General features: G+C 37.8%; 1 protein-coding gene across 19 annotated transcripts in view; it reads right to left on the minus strand.

The window, feature by feature from the left end:
* The window catches only part of R3HDM2 (R3H domain containing 2), a 130,185-nt gene that overhangs the window by 82,351 nt on the left and 28,265 nt on the right, over positions 1-19,569 (minus strand). For 17 of the 19 annotated variants that reach the window (XM_033116982.1, XM_033116971.1, XM_033116966.1 and 14 more), the window contains exon 2: positions 17,853-17,915. The exons of the other annotated variants lie outside the window; for them this stretch is intronic. The gene's annotated coding sequence lies outside the window, so the exon portion shown is untranslated. The remainder of the gene's footprint in view (positions 1-17,852; positions 17,916-19,569) is intronic. 19 annotated transcript variants of the gene reach the window in all.

Raw genomic sequence — 19,569 nt, forward strand, 5'->3', positions numbered from 1 at the left:
AATTTAACCTTGCCCAAAAAGAGGTATGGTCTTTGCCTTAGCTCCTGGAAGTAATCCTAAACCTTTGGAATGTCTTGCTCGTTAAGAGTCTTTATTAACTGGGGGCCTCGAGCTGTGCTAGATAGTCTAACAGTGTGATTTATGGTGGGGACTTTGGGTCACAGAGTATCAGCTTGACCTCAGGAGGGACAAGCAGGCAGTCAACCATATCAATGTAATGAAGTCCCAGCAAAGGCTCAGGAGAGCTTATTCAGTTGGCAATACTCCATGTGTGCTGGCACATATCATTGCCAGGAAGAGTTGACGTCCACGACTCCACTGGGAGAGGACAACCGGAAGTTCAGCATTTAGAACTCTCCTGGACTCTGTCCCATGTGTCTTTTCCAATTGGCTGGTTTTACTCTGCATCCTTTTGCTGAAATAAACCATAATTTTGAGTGTAACAGCTTTTATTGACTTCTGTGATTCCTTCCAGCAAATTACTGAACCCAGGGGTGGTCTTGGGGACCTTTGAACACTGCAATTGGCTCCAGGAGTGAGGGTGGACTTGGAGGACTGCTCCCTAACTTTGCACAGTCAGCGGCACTGGGGCTAAGAAGGCACACAAATACAAATGGTCAAGAGATTGATTTCATATTGAAGGATTAGGCAAATAAGTAGTCTCAAGCAGTTTTCCTCCTTGCCTTCACTCAGGAACCCCCAGTCGCCCACCTTTTCCCCCACACCCCAGGACCTTAACACCATCAAATGATCTAAAAAGTGTCAGGAAATAAAATATAGCTCCACCTCTTAAAAGGTCAGAGACCCTAGCTCTGAATTAATATCCCTAAGGTAAACCCAACTCTCATGAAAAGTGTCATGGGGGGCTATAAAATGAGGTTAACAGCCCTGCAGATAATATGCAATTCTGGTTCTGAATGTCAACTAGAAGACTTTCATAGTAGACTGATGTGAACTCAAATTTATTAAGAATGAGCAACTACATCATCAGACTGTCAGGGACAAACTTTTGTTCAAGGGAGCCACCCTCCTAGCACACCAGTATTAAATATGCTCTAACTTTGTTATGCAGACAAAACCTGGATGGCTATTTTAGAAACCAAGCATGTCTTTTTGGACTTTAAATTTGTAATCTGTCATTTTGGTCTCCAAAATATAATTCAAAGTAAGACGGTAAAGTCTTAGTATTCTTACCATTCTAAAAGATACAAAATAGAGAATCCCTAATACTTAGGATTCCTCTTTCCCTGCATTGATACCCTATTATCCAATGAGTCTGTCCTGCGGTGAGGCAGCTGACTGCCTATCATGGGCCAAGAGCAACAGGAACAGTTCACAAGAGTCCACAGAAAACAAAATACTTGCTCTTGTCTTTTCAATTGAAATCTGGAATTTAAAAATATATGTGAAATTAAAAACCAACAGAAATTCCAAACAATGAGAAAAACATGTCCATTCATCTCTGATTTCTCCCTAAGTTGCCTAAAGCATGTAATTTTGCAATGGGTTTTTCAAAGAGTCATGGAAATATATTGGCAAAGAGAGTCAAGGTAAGCTGGAGGAGAGCAAAAACACAAGGGAAAAACAGTAAATTTAATCCAGTGCAACTTGTGTGATGCAGCCCAAACAAACGAGCTGAATGAAATGTTAGGAGGAGTCAGTGTGTGGGGCTGTCCTAAAGTCCTGCTGAGAAACACGGGATTTCTGCAACTGAGAGCCACTCTCACAGGGGTTGAAATGCTAATAACAACACCTGGAATCACTGAGCAGGAAGACACCAGTTTCTCAGTTAGTGGCACTGACCAACAGATGGCCAAAAATCTTGTTCTAGTTCAAAATATAAAAGTATCTCATCATTACCCCAAGAACGGAAACCAAATCTATACCATTACTTTTTTAAAAAAGGTATGAGCAAACTCAGAGATGGCCAACAGGGTAGGGGTACAAACAAGGTTTCTCCTTCTCCAGTGCCCAATGATTGATAGGTACCACCTTTCCGCCTACAGTGAAACAAAAAGGGAAAATATTTTAAAAAGTAAAGAATACACAAGTAGTAGTGTACTCAGACATTAAAGAGAAATAAAAAAACAGCGACATCAAGAGAGAGAAAAATATTTTCATGAAAGACAGGAAGCAGGATAAAACACATGAAGACAAAAGAGAAACACTAGTTCTGATGCATCAGAAAACAGAAACAGGAAGGAAGGATCATTCAAAGTAACTGCCTCGCCCTTAGGTTTTGCCACCCGTTTTCCAAGCCTACAGTCTGTAAGGTGAGAGAACAAGCAATGAGAAGAAATAACCCCAAACAAAATAAACGAATCCCCCACAAACTACACCCCAAGACCAGAGAATTTCAAAGTGCCCCCAAGAATCAGGGTCATATTTGTAACTAAATGAATCTAAATTTAATGCTGGGCTTTTCATAGGAATTCCTCCCTTATCTCTCCTAAAAATGCAATAATTGCAAAAATATAAATGTCATCACAAAAATCAGCACAGCACAATCTCTATTTCTGAGCAGTGTAAGGAAAGAACATGGCATAGCTTCTACCTTTCCTACTGCTGCCGAAACAAAATAATTAGTAATCTGAAAGTCTGAATGTTCTACAGTATATCATAGATTGTGGCCTGTTCCCACACTGCCTTGCAGCCTTCCTAGAATGGACCAGGGGGATTTAACATGAACCAAATCTGTCAACCAAGTTGAAGACAGACACATGGGTTCTAATGAGCAGTGGTAAAAAAACATACTGCTCCATTCAGTTCCAAACAATGATAAATAATTCAGGAAAAGAACTACTGCAATACAGAGCACAGCAGCCGGATTTAAAAATAGACCACAGGCTACAGAGCCTAGGTGGCGGAATCAGGAGTCAGGGAAAATGGATTTATGTCAACATATTCCCAAGCCCTTTGCAATACAGGATGCTGCTGAAACTGTCACTCAAAACAAATGCCAGAATTGTAACGTGCATTTTAAAAAACCAAGTATTTTTCAGGAACTTGGCAACTTTGGTAACAAGAGAGCTAATAAACATTAGTACTGTTTGGCAATAGCAGTTATCATAGACAAAACAAACCCAAATGACATATGGAAGACATGTGTTTTAAAAAAAATTAGAAAGCGGTTAAAATTCTATTTTCCACACCACCAAGTTCTAGGTCTAACATCAATTTGGACTTTTACTTACTAATTACCCTCTACTATTAAGGGTACATACTGTGTTTCCCCAAAAATAAGACTGGGTCTTATATTAAGTTTTGCTCCAAAGACGCATTAGGACTTATGTTCAGGGGATGTCATCCCGAAAAATCATGCTAGGGCTTATTTTCTGGTTAGGTCTTATTTTCGGGAAAACATGGTAGCATCCAAGATTTTTCTATTCATTTTCCCACCTCTAGCAGATCTGATCTCGCAAGACATACAAACACAAGATTCTCACCTGTTAATAAAAAAGGTAGCTAGAGAAAACGGAACAGAAACCATGCCATGGTTATGTTCTTAACAGATTTAAATTAAACTCCAAGTCTGACAGAATTGATAAGTTTACAATTAGATGAGGACAGTCCAAGATCCTGGGTTTATGTGGACTGTGCAGGTTTCAATCTACTCAAGAATGCTCCAAGTATGGAGTCTGACGAATAGTGTGGCTGGACAGTTTTAAGTATGACCAGAACCCTAATGTGGTCTACAAACACAACAACGTGTGATGAAGAAATAACATCCTACATCCACATTTCCGCACAGCCATCAACACATACACCACTTTCTCCTCATAAGTCTGAGATTGACTTCAGACAACTGAAAATTTTGAGACAATATAATGATGTCTAATTTACCTATAATGTATAATACAAATACAAAATAAACCATAATCTGGTCCTTTTATATACTGTTGTTTTTGTTTGTTTGTTTGTTTTTTAAGGTTTTATTGGGGAAGGGGAACAGGACTTTATTGGGGAACAGTGTGTACTTTCAGGCCTTTTTTCCAAGTCAAGTTGTTGTCCTTTCAGTCTTAGTTGTGGAGGGCGCAGCTCAGCTCCAGGTCCAGTTGCCATTTTTTCTAGTTGCCGGGGGCACAACCCACCATCCCTTGCGGGAGTCAAAACCGGCAACCTTGTGGTTGAGAGGACACACTCCAACCAACTGAGCCATCCGGGAGCTCCGCGGCAGCTCAGCTCAAGGTGCCCTGTTCAATCTTAGTTGCAGGGGGCGCTGCCTACCATCCCTTGCGGAACTCGAGGAATTGAACTGGCAACCCTGTGGTTGAGCGCCCACTGGCCCATGCGGGAATTGAACCAGCAACTTCGGAGTTAGGAGCATGGACCGGGCCGGCCCTATATACTGTTTTATTCTAAGCAACAAACAGTGCTGAGGAAATTCTCGTTCAGTATAAACTACAGACCAATACATAAACAGACCAATATGCTCTGCCTCACTTACATTTAAAAGAAAAATCAACTGCATCTCCTTCATAACTGTGCCATTCAATTTAAACTACACAAAAGTCAGAATGCACTTGGAATAAGATGAAGTTGTTTTGTTTTGTTTTTTCAATTCTTAAATTCTCTACATTCTAAGAGCAAACACTAACTAGCATTTTCAAGGGAGAAATAAACAGGCTCACTTACAACATGGCCCACAGAAAGCACTTCTCTAGGCATGACGTACCATGGTCGGACCAGCTGTTTTCCACCCCTGCTTCACTCACCAGAGAGCACGCCATCTCTCCTCTTTCTGTAAATCCAGGCTTTCTTACTGTTGACAACAGACAGTGTGCTCAGACGGACCTGAGTTTGAGTCCTGGCACTAGTACCACCACCGTTGGTTGCAACAAGTGAACCAGATTCTGAGTCTCACACTTTAGACGGATCCACTCTCTTCCCTTCTGACTTGTCTATCCCCTCAGGCAAGATGTTCCTGGGACCAAGGGGACACACCTATCTAAGGTGTCTGACTCTATCACCTCCAACTATACTCTGGATCCCAGAATTCCCTGCCCAAGCAGTCCCAAAGCCAGTTCCAGAGCGTTCAGTAGATCTCTTCTCAAACTGTTCTCCATAGACAAGACCCACTGTTACATACATTCCATGGTCGGAAGGGCAGACAAGGGCAGATGATGAGAGGGGTGCAGACGGAGACGAGGCTGCACTGTCCCATCCTGTCTCAGAGTTTGAGGAGTCTAAGAATTCTGGCCCCTAGGTCATTATGAAAATATACCTGTCTAAGTAGGAGGAGAAATTTTTTTTTTTAATCTTCATTTATAACTTAAAATATTTACACACACGGAATATGTATTCACATTCATGTTCTTGCCCTAGGACTTAAAATTATTAGAAGCAGGCCCACCAATTCTATCACATACCAGCTGTGTGATCTCATATTATTATAGTAACCACTTCTGTAAGCCTCACTTTACTGTAAAATAAGATAGTTAAAACCTCCTTCATAGGATTTTAATGTGATGAAATAATTTTCAAAGTAATTCTGCAGAGTGTCTGATGTACAGCAAATCTGTGACAAACTAAAGCTATTATTATTGGCTCTGCCATCACTCCTCTCCCTAGTATGGACAAAAAGGGACCAAAAGGGCAAAAATCGTAGAGCCAATTTCAGAGAAACTACAATCAAAACACAGCCATTTGTGCGTCTCGTTTCAGGGATTTCTGTCATTGTTCCATGGAGGTCTAGTGGCATTATTTTTCTTAAAACCATTTCTCCCACTAAAATGTAAGCTCTATTTTTTTGTACTATATAAACGATCATTGTGGTAATCATTTTGCAATATATGTATGTCAAGTCATTATGTGGTACACTTTAACCTTATGCATAGCTGTATGTCAATTATATCTACAAACTGGAAAAACATGTAAGCTCTATAAGGGCAGGGATTTTTTCATTTTTCTTCACTGCTATAACCCTTAATCTCAGACAGTTCCCGGCACAACTAGTATTTGTTAATAAACCATTAACTACAAAAAGCAAATACAGAGTGGTTATATGACACCCCAACATCAATATAATATGAAAATAAGCCTGGCATAACCAGAAAATGAGTTATTTATAGTATATGGCTACTTCATTTAGCTGCTTCCTCTAATTTCAGAACAGTTTCCTTAAGAATCAAATTAATAAAAACATTCAAGTATATCTTTAATTTGAGGACATTTCTGTTCTCTACAACTTTGCTTCGTTATCTGCCTGCACAGGGATATTAATAATACTCAATAATTTCATACATAATCCCACTAGAGAGGATAATTCAATTAACCAAATTGTACTGAAGCTTTTGTTTTAAGCTCCAAATATTATGGGCTATAGTAGAAAGAAATCCAAAAGAGCAAGTTAGGAAAAATGCACCTTTCTACATGTCTCTCATGCTTTTATCCCTAACTCCCTTGAGTCTTGCTTGCACAGGTCAACCCATCAACTCTTAAGAGTTCAAAGCAAGTCTACAAACTATATCCTATACCCCATCACATTCTCAAAAACATATTTTGGTTTTCAAATCTCCTGAATACACTTCTCTCTCTGATGTACACTAATTTCCAAACCAAAGGTTAGAATACCGTGGAGAAAGTAGATAATTTGGAATCACATCTATTCTGAAACAAACTGAAATGACCTTGACAACATTATACATGACACTCTCAGGTAGACAGAATGATGGCTGGGGAAAAGATAGCTCAGCAGAACATCCTGCATATTGAAAATTAAAAGTGTGTTAACAAGGGGGACATGTTGCAGATGTGCTTTCTGTAACACAAATCCCAAAACTAGCCTGGGTACTTAATCAAAAGCTTATTTAATAAAATTGCATCCTTCATATTGGTCTGATCCTGAAACACATCTACCACATAAGGCATCATCTCAAAGAAAAACTACTCTTGGTGACCTCAAGATACTATTAGCAAAAGACAAGTATGCTATTCCCGGGCACTGGGGAAATAAACTCCCGATAGCCCTAAATTCTATGACTGGACTTACCTGGATTAACATAACTCCTCCCAGAACAAAATTCAAAGCCTTCTTTAAAAAAAAAAAAAAAAAACAGGACACAAAAGCCAACAATCTCCAATACATCCTATTCTAGACCAAATATGCAAAGCTATAAATGCCTAGAAATGCCTCAAGGTGTGTAATTACTGAAGTTAATTAGTATTCTCAAAATTAAACATCCACTGCAATGCTCAAGGGATTGTGGGGGCAAAAAGGAGATATGGGTAGATAAAGTTTAGATGCAGCTAACAAATAAAGGAAGCAGGATTCTGGAAATAACCAATGTAACTTTCAGGGAGAAGAAAACTGATTATCAACCGCCCAAATCCCAACTAAAATGAGAAACTTCTTGTTGTTATTCACTGGGAAAGTGGGAATTAAATGGGCTGGAAGCTCAGAATTGTGATAATGATTTTGTGATAAAGATAAAATGAAAAATCTTTCCATTCATACCCCAAAAAAAGGAAAATGTTGTTTTAAAAAGAAAACACATTTTTAAAAATCTATACTAAACCATTCTCTATCAGATCACCACTCCAGAGTTATGCCATATAATTTTTCCGCTAATCCTCACTTACCTTTATCCTAACAAAGAATATAATTATGGGATCCTGAGTAAAGAAGACCACTCAGTATTCTGTACAGTATAGTTTTAGATATTTGATTTCCAGGTCTGCCACTTAGAAGCTGTGTGATCTTGGGCAAGTTACTTAATCTCTTGGTGCCTCAGTATCCCTGATCTGTAAAACAAAGGTAATAGTAACTATCTCATGGGATTGTAAAGATTAAATGAGTTAATATACAAGTAAAATGATCAGACACACGGAAAGCATTTAAATAAATGTCAGCTATTATCTTTGTTGTTATTTAATCTTCTCTAAATTAAAACAGCAAGAGTGGCAGTCACTAGCTTTAAAATTTGGAAGAATATAGAAATAATACTACGTTTTATGGCTCCTTTGAAACTGAGGGGTCTGCTTGCATAAAATGAACAGAATAAGTGGGCCCAGACTGATATTAGGCTTTAAGGTCCTCAATGTGCATTTTCCTCTTAGAGACAAATATTCTTGGATGCAATCTAATGTTTGTGTGCCAGAGGAATGAAGTTCTCTTTCTGTACCTACCAGGAACGTCAATGGTGCAGCAGACAAACCAGGTAAATTGTAATGTATAATGTAGCTAGAGCTGCTCACAAAGTTAAACGGAAATAGAAGGAGCAAGCATCTAAATCATCCTGGAGGAAAGGCTTTCGTGAGAAGGGGATGCTTAAGCCTAATCCTCAAGGACAAATAGTATTTAACCAAACAGAGAAGTGGAGAAACAGACCCAGATTCCATGTTTACTAGCTGGATGATTTGAGGAAAGTTACTTCATCTCTCTAAAACTCAGTTTCCTATCTATAAAATAGAATGTCAGGAGTACTTCTTTTGGAAGGCTGTGTGACGATTAAATGAGGTAATACATATACTTATAACAGTGCCAGGAACATAGTGTTAACCCAAAACCACAATAATATTACTAACACTGATGTATGGGTCACCATGATGCTTTCTCAGAACTGCAAGTATTGCATAAAAAAAGCCATAGCATGAGGTACACAGAAAAGTGGCCTGAGAGGAAGCTAGAGGTTAGTGGAAACAGGATCATAAAACATCTTGTGTACTTACTAAAGATGAGAAACTTATAAAGGATTTTCAGAAAAGAGTTACTTTATCATGTTTCTATTTTAGAAAGATTACTTTTGCTACATGTGGATGGCTTAGAAAGAAGATAAAATAGAGACAGAGACACCAGCTAGGAAATAGAATTAGCTATAGAATGAGGGGACTCTGACCCAAGAGGCACTAAGAAGCTAGAATCATTAAGATTTAGTGATGTATGAGGTGTATGTGATGATTGTATGAGGAGAAGTCTAAGAGGACAGCCAGGTGACTGGAGAGAAAAGCACCTCTCAAAGTGTGGACTCGGACCCCTGGGAATCTCCCAGATTTTTTCATGGGATCTGCATGGTCAAAACCATTTTTATAACAATACTAAGACTCTCTTGCCCTTTTCACTCTCATGCTCTCAACAGTATACAACAGTATTTTCCAGAAGCTCCCTGACTTGAAATATCACAATTAGTTGAATAAAAAGGCAGATATAAGAATCCATCTGTGATTTATTAACCCCAACATTAAAGAAGATTTGTAAAAATAAAAAACAGGGCTGGCCCGGTGGCTCAGGTGGTTGGAGCACTATGCTACTAACGCTGAGGTCGCTGGCCAGTTCGATTCCCACGTGGGCCAGTGAGCTGCGCCCTCTACAGCTAAGATTGTGAACAACAGCTCTCCCTGGAGCTGGGCTGCAGTGAGCAGCCGGAGGTCGGCGTGAGCTGCTATGTTCTGCTGTGGGCTGCCGTGTGCTGCCAGGAGCGGCCAGTGGCCAGCGTGAGTGGCCGGCAGCCAGCGAGAGCTGCTGTGAGCGGCCTACCTACGACTGGTGACCGACTGCCTCAGCGGGGGTGGGGGGGAGCACAAGGCTCATAACACCAGCGTAGGCCAGGGAGCTGTGTCCTACACAACTACATTGAAAACAATGGCTTGCCCCAGAGTGGGGGGCGGGGGAGGAAGGGGGAAAAAAGTAAAATAAAAATTAAAAAACAATGACATGTCTCACAAACTTGTATGGTTTTAGAAAACTTTTTCATAAATCAAAGTGCTTTTATTTAACATGTAATGGATTTATTACCATTTTTAAGTGAATTAATATTTTTTTAATTTTTTTCAATTTTAATTTCTGATGCATTAATATTGATAGGTGTAACCCACATAAATAAAAGCTCTTGTAGAGGCCTCAATAATTTTTAAGAGTATAAAGAGATTCTGATACCAAAAAGTTTGTGAGAACAACTGGGTTGAGTATTTCCATCACTGAGACAGGAATACTGAAGAATAAACCAGTTTGGAAAGAAAGATGATTAAGTTCTGTTAAAGCATGGCGCACTCGTATGTGATGTACCCATGGGCTGGCAAAATCAAAGTGCCCAATAGGCAGTTACACCAGTGAGGTGAGACTGGTTATCTAGACCACCAAACTGATAAAAATTGAAAGCTTGGATTTTCAAGGGAACAGTGACAGATTAGCAGCAGAAAAGGCTAGAGAGGTGAGGAGAGGCCTCAGGACATACCAGTATTTAAGTTATAAAGAAGAGGAGGAAGACGTCATATAGAGGAAAAGTTATAAATATTATAAATAAAAACAAAAAATAAAAGAGCACATCACTAGCTATAAATTAAAGAGAGAAAAAGCTGGTCAGGGCTTTGAAGAAAAAGCAAAGAACCAATCCACCACTGGTAATGGCAGGGAAAAAATAGAATGGCTAAATGAAATACAGCATTAACTCATTTTAGCCAAGTGTTTCAATCTCTTTTCACATACTTTTTTCTTATCTCTTTTCACATACTTTTTTCTTATCAGAGTCACTCATAATGATACAATGGTTTCAGGTGCATCTTCTTTGCCTTCGTTCTTCACCCTCTGAAGGGAATGCAAACAAGTAAGAAAATGACAAAAGATAGAGATGGAAAGAAAAGGAAAGATCCTGGATGAAATATACGAAGGGAGCTGACTGAAGCAATAACTTCATGAAGAGGCATTCATTCATCCAACGAATATTGAGTAACTACTCTGCACAAGACGACATGACAGACACTGTGAAAATCAGCGGACTAATATACCAAGTATGCCCTTGGTTCATCAGCAGAAGCGATAGACTAGCAATAGAAATGAAAATTTCCTGATAAGACTGGCACAAGCAGAGGAAGAAGCTCTATTCCAAACATGGCTCTAGCAGATTCCCAGAGATCAGTCATCTAATTATTGAAATGTGCCCTAATTCCACAAAATGACTCCAGAAAATATTTTCTTCAAGTGGTCAATAACTATGTAGTCCTATGACAACATAACAGCTGAGTTTTTAAATAGATTAAGTGCATCTTTGAAATGCAGAGATAAATCTTTAAGAAATCCTAGTATATATTTAAAACCATCATGAACTCTGACATAAGCTCTACTACTAGTAATAAAGTTCAAAGGAGAATTACCTAGCTAGTGCACTTAGGCTGGACAGGCTGCTTTAACTGGTCAAATGTATGCTTTAAATATAGAAAAATGTGATTTTATAAATATGGCCATTCTTTCAAGAAAAGGAACAAGAAAGGATATATTATTACACACAAGCTCTCACTAAAATCTTTTCATATCATTTTGTGCTATAGTAGATGACCTATTTCTAGCTCTAAGCCTGTATCTGGAAGTACGTAGACTTCAACGGACACTGAACAACATCAGAAGCATTTTTTTGTTTGTTATATTCAGCCTCCATTCCCCCAACCCCCCTTTTTAAGAACTTCATAAAAGAAGGAATTATTGGACAGAACTTAATAACAATGAGTGTTCCTAATTTATTAAAAACTTTGGGGGGGGTTACTTCTCATTTATATGGAGTAACAGGGATCACATATACCTTCCTGGCACAAACAACTAAAAAACAGTTAAAATGTATGAAACAATGGTTTTTCAGACATTGGAAATCACGCAATGAAGGACAGTGATTCCTAAGATGGAAAACAAATAAGGAAAGCCCTATGATTACCCAAGCTTAATGCCTAGAGAGAGTTTCCAAGTAATGTCAAAAGGAAGGGGGATTCAAGAGAAAACCGAGACAAAGCCCAAGATGTAACCTGAGTGGAGAACACAGGAATGGGAGTCTGAGAAGGCAAAGGACCCTAGTGTTCACGAGAGTAAGCCACAGATTGGAGAAAATATTTGCAAACCATTTATCCAACAAAGGACTTATACCTAGAATACATAAAGAACTCTAAAAACTCAACAGTAAAGAAACAATCCCATTAGAAAATGGGCAAAAGACATGAACATCAGACACATTAGCCATTAGGGAAATGCAAATTAAAACCACAATGACTTACCACTACACATCTATCATAATGGCTAAAATAAAATACACTGACCATACCAAATGTTGATATGGATGCAGAAAAACTGGATCACTCATGCATAGCTGGTGGGAATATAAAATGGTACAGTCACTCTGGAAGACAGTTTGGCAGGTTCTTATAAAATAAAATATGCAATTATCATACCACCCAGCAATTTTACTCTTGGACGTTTATCCCAGACAAATAAAATCTTAAGTTTACAAAAGAAACGATAATGTTCATAGTAGCTTTATTCATAATACCCAAAGATTGGAACCAACACAGAAGTCCTTCAATAAGTAAGTGCTTAATCAAACTTTGGATAGCCATACCATGGAATACTACTGAGCAACAAAATGATACAAACTACTGATACATGCAATGACTTGAATGGATCTCAAGGGAATTATGCTGAGTGAGAAAAAAAGGTCAATCTCAAAATATTATACCCTGTATGATTCAATTTAAGCAATATTATGAAATGACAATATTATAGAAATGAAGAACAAATTAGTGGTTGCCTGGGTTGGTTACAGATTTATGAATGGGGTGGAGGAAGGTGAGTGTGGTTATAAAAGAGCAACAGGAAGGATTCTTGTGGGAATGGAAATGTTCTGTATCTTGATGGTAGTTGTAGATACACAAATTCACACATTATGAAATTCCAGATAACTACACAAACACATAGGAGTGCATGTAGAACTGGTCAAATCTGAATAAACTCTGTAGATTGTATCAATATCAATTTCCTAGTTTTGAAGTAGTACTATAGTTATACAGGCTGCTCCATTGAGAGAAACTGGATGAAAGCCACATGGAACAATGCTGTACACTTTTCTTGCAACTTCCTGTAAATTCCACTTATTTCACAATGAAAAGTTTAAATAAATGACTGAGAAGTTATACAGGTTATAGAATTAGTGAAGAAGGAATACATATATGCAAAAATCTAAAGGAAAAAGTAAGCATGGTAGGTAGAATAAGTTTAAAAAAATCTCTGAAATGTTAGAGATAAAAATACACTATATAAGACTAACAGCAGATTAGAAATTCCAACAGAACAAATCAGGGAGAAAAATCTGGAGGTCACAGCAATAGAAACTAACCAAAATAAAACAGAAATTAAAAAAAAACACAAAATAAAATGAACAAAGCATCAGTAAATTGTGGGATATATTCAAATTGCCTAATATATGTGTAAGTGGTACTTCCAAAGAAGAGAGGGAAAAAATATGTAAAAAATAATAACTTAATGTTTCCAAATTGGAATAAAACTAGAAATACACATATTCAAGAAGCTCAAAGAACCAAACCAAGACACTCACCAGATTACCTAAAAGCAGTAATAGAGAGCAAACCTAAAAGCAGCCAGAGAAAAAACACATATCACATATACAAGAACAAAAATGACAACAGAATTCTCATTGGAAACTACTTAAGTCAAAAGACAATGGAGTAACATCTTAAAAGACTGAAAGAAAAAAACTATCAACCAAGAATTCTATACTCACAGAAAATCTTTAAAAAATGAAGGCGAAAGACTTTTTCAGACATAGAAAAGCTGAAAGAATTAATCACCAGCCGACATGTACTAGTCCTTCAAGCTCAATGAATATGATAACAAATGGAATTACGGATCTACACAAAGGAATGAAGAGCACCAGAAATTATAACAATGATGTGGGTAAATATAAAACCTTTTTATTGATCATTATTTAATATATATATTTTAATCATCAACTATTCAAAGCAAGAATAATTTAAAATATATTATACAATTTATATACAAGTAAAATGTATGACCAGAATAGGGCAATGACCAGGAAGGAAGGAACAGAAGTATACTATTATAAAGTTCTTATACGATACATGAAGCAGTATATATAACATTACCTCAAAGTAGAATGTGTGGCCTGTTACAGGAAAAATGGCAATCAATAGAAACTAACTTGGAATCCCAGGCACTGGACTTATTAGATAGACTTTAAACCAGCCATTTTAAATAAGATCAAAAAAAGAAAAGGAAACCATGACTAAAGAATTAAAGGAGAAGTTTGAGAACAATGTCTCACCAAAAAAAAAAAAAAAAAAAAAAATATATATATATATATATATATATATATATATAAATCATAGAAAGTGACCAAATAGAAATTTTGGACTTGGAAGTATAATAAAGGAAATGAAAAACATCACTAGAGGGGTTTGACACAAGATCTGAACAGGCAGAAGAAAGAATCAACAAACTTTAAGTTAAGTCAATTAAGATGATCCAGTCTAAGAACAGAAAGAAAAAATAAAAAGGATCAAAAACCCAGAGAACGGGCCAACCCGGTGGCTCAGGTGGATGGAGCGCCGTGCTCCTAATGCCGAGGTTGCCAGTTTGATTCCCACATGGGCCAGTGAGCTGAGCCCTCTACAGCTAAGATTGTGAACAACAGCTCTCCCTGGAGCTGGGCTGCAGAGAGTAGCTAGAGGTCAGTGTGCTGCCGTGGGCTGCCGAGTACTGCCAGGAGAGGCCTGTGGCCAGCATGAGTGGCCGGCAGCCGGCAAGAGCTGCCATGAGCGACTCACTCACTGGCAACCGACTGCCTCAGCGGGGGGAGTGCAAGACTCACAATACCAGCCAGGGAGCTGTGTCCTACACAACTAGACCGAGTAACAAAGGCTTGAACCTGAGTGGGGGTGGAGCAGGCGGAAGAAGGAGGGGGAAAAAAAAGAAATGCTAAAGAAAGTCACTCAGGCTGAAATAAAAGGACACTAAACAATAACTAAAATGCAAATGAAGAAATAAAAAGTACTGGTAAAGAAAACTACATAGGTAAATGTAAAAGAGTATAAATGTATTTTTTGTTTGTAACTTTTTTTCTATCTGATTTAAAAGAACTGCATAAAGCTATAACTATAAATCTGTATTAGTGGGCACACAATGTATAAAGACATAATTTGTATGATAATAATAGCATAGCACAAAGAGGGGAGAGGGAACAGAGATATACAGGCACAAAGAGGACAAACTGGAATCCTCAAACAGTGCTAGTGAAACACTGCTTCACTTGACAGTTCTTCAAAAAGTTAAACATCGAGTTACCACATGATCCAGCAATTACACTCCCAGGTATATACCCAAGAGAAATGAAAACATATGTCTACACAAAAACCTGTAGATAAATGTTCATAGAAGCATTATTCATGGTACCCAAAAAGTGGAAACAATCCAAATGTCCACCAACTGATGAAGGGATAAACAGAACGTGACATATCCACACAATGGACTGTTATTCACCTATAAAAAGGAAAAAAGTACTGATACATGCTACAACTTGGATGAACCTTGAAAACATTATACTAAAATGAAAGAAGCCAGACACAAAAGGACACATATTGTCTGATTCCTTTTATATGATATATCCAGACCAGGCAAATACATAGACACAGAAAGCAGATTGTAGGTTACCAGGAGGAGGAGGGAATGAGGAGTGATTACTTAATGGGGTGGTTTATGGAATGATAAAAAGTTTTAAAACTAGAGAGCTAGTGGTTGCACAACATTGTAGATATACTAAATACCATTGAATCATGGACTTGAAAATTGTTAATTGTATGTTACATCAATTTCATCTTAATTTAAAAAAAATGAAATTAACTTGGAGGAAAAAAATGTATGTCCATACAAAGATTTGTACACAAATATTCATAGCATAGCTTTAATAGCTTTATTAGGAATTGTGGAAAACTGAAAATAACCCAAATGTGCATATCACAAATGTACCACAAGTGAATGGGTAAACAAACTGTGTTACAGCTATATAATGGATTGCTACTCAGCAATAAAAAGAAATGAACTATTGATACATGCAACAAGAGATAAATCTCAAAATAAAATTATGCTAATTAAAAAAGCCAAACCAAAATAAATAAATGTGAGAGTATATACTTTACAATTCCATTTATATAAAATTCTAGACAATGGAAACTATGCTATAGTGACAGAAAGTTGATTAGTGGTTGCCTGAAGACCATAGAGGTTGAGGGAAGGATTACAAACGGGGATAAGGAAACTTGGGGTGATGAATATGTTTATTATCTTGGTTGTGGTGATAGTTTCATGGGTGAACACTTATGTCAAAACTTAAATTGTATACTTTTAATATGTACAGTTTACTGTATATCAGTTATACCTCAATTAAGCTTTTTTTCTTTTTCTAAAGATGGGGAAAGAAGAAATAGGTCAACATACTATGTTAGCCACTCAGTAACTGGTAAGGTAATAATAAAAGCAGTTTTACTTTACCTTATTGTAGAGACAACATTTGGCAAAATTAAACATGGAAAACAACTCAGAGTTTAGCATATAAATTTGAAATTTTTAAACTTAAAAATCCTTCCATTAACCTGCATTATAATTTCAGAGATGCTTAATCTTCATTTTTGACTGATCTTCAGTTGACAGTGCTAGAACCCTCCTAGTTCTGACAAGTACTATAATCAATAAGACCTGTAAATAAGCATTTAGATACACCAAGAAAGCTCCTACAAGAAACTCTAATAAGGTTCCTTAAAGCTAAAAGGACCTGCAGCAGCATCTCAAGTGTAACAAAATCAACCAAAAAGACTCCTACTATCTATATTAATCACCTCTTAAGAATTCCCCAGTTATAGAAGCCACTAGGGAAAATGGAAAACGGTTTGGACGTTCCTCAAAAAATTAAATATAGAATAACCTCATGATCCAGCAATTCCACTTCTGGGTATTTACCCGAAGAAATCCAAAACACTAATTCGAAAAGATATATGCACCCCTATGTTCACTGCAGTGTATTACAATAGCCAAGATATGGAAGCAACCTAAGTGCCCATCAATAGATGATTGGCTATAAAAGATGTGATACATAAATACACAATGGAATATTACTCAGCCATAAAAAAGAATGAAATCTGCGACAACATGGGTGGACCTACAGGGTATTATGTTAAGTGAAATAAGTCAGACTGAGAAAGACAAATACCATGTGATCTCACTTATATGTGGAATCTAAACAACAAAGTAAACGAACGAAACAGACTCATGGATACAGAGAACAAGCTGATGGTTGCCAGAGAAGGGGGTTGGAGAACTGGGTGAAAAAGGTGAAGATAGGTCATGTCTCTTAATTTGCAAATGAGCCATTTTCTGCCTTTTGATTATAGCTTATTTCTGGGTTAAATTACATTGCAACAAATAGTATTGCAATAAAATCTCCCTTTAGAACCAGAAACATTTTTTTTTCCTTAAAGGAGAGGGCTTTACAAAGATAATGCATAGCCTGAGATGTTGGTTAGGGTTATATTTTTAGAAATAAATATATTTTGAAGAAAAAAAATTCCCCAGTTATAGATATTTACCTTTTGTAGTTATTTACCCAAATAAATTTAAATTATTTCAAAATATTTTATCTACTTTCTAAAATCTTAGAAAAGCTTTACAAAGTTAAAACCATAAGCTGGATTTTTCTTTACCATTGTTTTAAAGACAAAAAGTATGATGCATTCACTAGAGGGAAAAAGTTATGGAAACTGGGTGAAGTTCAGTCAATCAAAACCACTTTACATTCATGATATTTATACCAGGTAAGGAATGACACCATCTAACGCAAGCTACCACTGCCCCTCATTTTGACTACAGCTGTAACCCTCTTTATGTTTTAATTCAGCTGAACTGAATATTGATATAGTCTTTGAGTCTCAATTTCTTCATCTATTAAATGGGTACAATAACTCTTCCAATGTCATGAGATTGTGTGAGGATTAAATTAAGAATACAGGTATAGTAGCATTTAGCTTGTTGCCTGGTACATAGAAAGTGCTGTATAAATGTTACCTATTATTACCTGAATAAATGTTCAGCCTCCATGAGTCCAGTGCTGGAATGGCATCACATATAAGAAACAAGTCTAACCTCAACAAACAACAAACAAACAAACAAACAAAAAACAAAACACAAAAAAAACCCGTAAGTAAAAAGTAACTTAAATCTTACCATATTGAAACTCACAGAAAATAAAAAGAGATCCATTTCAAACTCCACAGCTGCTTCTTACCATCTTCTTTCCCAATTCCTCAGCTTACAATGTTTCTCCTGACTCTGTACCTGCCCTGAACCCTCTATCTCCATCCCTTCTCTCAATTCACAATAAAACACTGTTCATTTAGCTCTTTCCTCTCTATTGATCCCTTTTTTATAAGCAGTTCTTGGTCCATTTTCTAATATAAATTAATCATCTAGTCTTACTCCTTGAATTTCTTCAGCTGTTTTTTACCCATGATCCTTTTACACAAGTCTAGAAACTGAGCTAACAGATCTAGATTCTCTTTTGGTAGGTAAGAAGCAAAAGTAAAGAGAGGCCAGAGACAGAATTTTCTTCTGTGAGTAGAAATTCTTACAAACACGTAGTTTAGTATGTCCTCACCCTAACTGCAATCTTTATTATTATTATTGCTATTACAGGACTGAGGGCTGGCTGCTGCTTAACCCACTTCATAAACCCTGAGCGCTGAGCACCACCCCTGGAACCCTTAAAACGCCAAAGCTAGTCTGTGCTCTTGGAAGTCCACAAAATACCTACGCCCCACTGCGTTCTATGCTGAAGTGAGGAGGACCCTTAACTCACCATTTTGTTTACAACTCTATCCCATGAATGATACCACATCACCAAAGTCAGCCTTCCAAGGTTATACAAAATTTTCTATGAAAAAGCTCTTCTGGTTTCTTTCTAACCCCTGCACCTCAGGGTTTGGGCATTAGCGAAGCGTGACCGTTTGGTTAGGGTCGGGAGGCATGGCCAGAGGATACTGCTCTTCCCCTTTCACCACCAATCCTGGTCCTCAAACACTGCCTGCGTGGTGAAATCTTCCCCCCAGGAAATGCCTTGTTTTCCCCTATGAAAAGAAATTACTAGCTGCCTTTCCACACAGGCCCTCAAGCCACGCCCAGATGTCTGATTTTTAAGTGGGCATAGTGGGTTCACACTGAGAGCCTTGCCACAGCAAGAGCTCACTCCCCAATTGTGAGTCAGAGAATCAAGAGCAATATAATTCAAAGCACACACTAATACTTGTTGCTGTAATGGTTTTCTTGCCCATTTGTAATCTAACCAAAATTAAAAGCAGAACACTTTCTGATAAAAGTTCAATTCCTTTCTGCTGGCCATCCTCCATAGCCCCCACCCAGCTTGCAGTTTTTTAATAAAATACAATAGCTTCTTAATTAATCTACTTCCACTCTGGGCACTCTGCTATCTGTCCTCCCCAGAGAAGCATGAGAGATCTTTAACAAATATAAATCAGATCATTTAGATTTCTTGCTGCACCAGCTTCCTCCCACCAATGGCTTCTCATCATCCCCAGCAGGTCTACCGAGTCCCACAAAATCTGACCCCCGCCTATTCTTGAACATACCAAACCACACGCTCCCCAGAGGCCTTCCTATTGTATGTGCTGTCCCTCTGTCCCAGAACACTCCTCTCCCATCAAGGAAACGCGGGTTCTGCCTCCCCTCAAGTAATAGCTCACACGTCACTACGAAGACCCTTCCCTGACCACCCAGTC

This window comes from Rhinolophus ferrumequinum, chromosome 10 (genome assembly GCF_004115265.2).
Source record: "Rhinolophus ferrumequinum isolate MPI-CBG mRhiFer1 chromosome 10, mRhiFer1_v1.p, whole genome shotgun sequence".
Taxonomy (NCBI): Eukaryota; Metazoa; Chordata; class Mammalia; order Chiroptera; family Rhinolophidae; genus Rhinolophus; species Rhinolophus ferrumequinum.